This window comes from Tiliqua scincoides, chromosome 2 (genome assembly GCF_035046505.1).
Source record: "Tiliqua scincoides isolate rTilSci1 chromosome 2, rTilSci1.hap2, whole genome shotgun sequence".
Classification (NCBI taxonomy): Eukaryota; Metazoa; Chordata; class Lepidosauria; order Squamata; family Scincidae; genus Tiliqua; species Tiliqua scincoides.
Genome location: NC_089822.1, coordinates 18365664 through 18366622, shown reverse-complemented (window position 1 = coordinate 18366622; position 959 = coordinate 18365664). Strand labels below are relative to the sequence as shown.

At 52.6% G+C, this 959-nt stretch overlaps 1 pseudogene; it reads right to left on the bottom strand.

Moving 5' to 3' along the window:
- Positions 1-228: 228 nt before the first annotated feature.
- Positions 229-348, bottom strand: LOC136642281 (5S ribosomal RNA; annotated as a pseudogene).
- Between the last annotated feature and the right edge of the window lie 611 nt (positions 349-959).

Genomic DNA, 959 nt, shown 5'->3' with positions numbered 1-959 from the left:
TGGAAGAGGGGCTTCATAACCCTTTCCCCTCATGACATTGCTTAGTTGAAAACCTCCTGCTCCCAAAAACTTGATCTGGAGGTTGAGCTGTGTGGCTCCTCCAGGGTTGTTGGTGACCCTGTAGCAGCATGCAACAAGGATGCTTTATTGATGGGGGATGTGGAGCTGTTTCCTGGACACATCCTGGTTCCTGGTTGGCAACCTTCAGTCTCGAAAGACTATGGTATAAGCCTACAGCACCCAGTATTCCCAGGCGGTCTCCCATCCAAGTACTAACCAGGCCTGACCCTGCTTAGCTTCCGAGATCAGACGAGATTGGGCATGTGCAGGGTAACTGTTGCTGCCTGCTTTTGACACATTTGTGACACCCCCTTTTCCCTTGAAGGGCACTTCTCTCCCACCCTCCTCTGGCACTGTGTGGCCCATGCAGAGGCTCAGTGCAACTGTGTCTAATGGACCGTAGCACATGTGGGTTCTGCTCTGCCCACCTGTGAGCATTGCGGCTATGGACCATGCCAGCTGCACATCTTCCCTTGACTCCTCAGTCATGGGTTCCACTGTGACCTGTGGAGACCTACTCACAGGGCAGCATGGCATGACTGCATTGTTGAACCGCAATCATGTTCCTGTTGCTATGGTAGTCATGCCCGTGGATGGGTCTGGATTTACTCAAAGCATTGTGTTGTCCAATGGGTAGACTACAGGGCATCTTCCAAGTGTTGGCTTATCCCCAACCTTCCCCTCAGCAGGGGGTTTGTACCCCTCAGCTGTCACTCAGTGATGGCTTACTGAATGATGGCACTGCTACAAAAGACACTGACATTGGGAGCTGCACCTGAGTGGTATGGGAGCGTCTCTGGCATCTCTCTTCCTCCTGCCTTTCTGGGTGTGCTTTCAGTGTGGTGGTCATTGTGCCAGCATCACCATGCTGTTGGTACAGTGTCCAAATAGGATTGGGC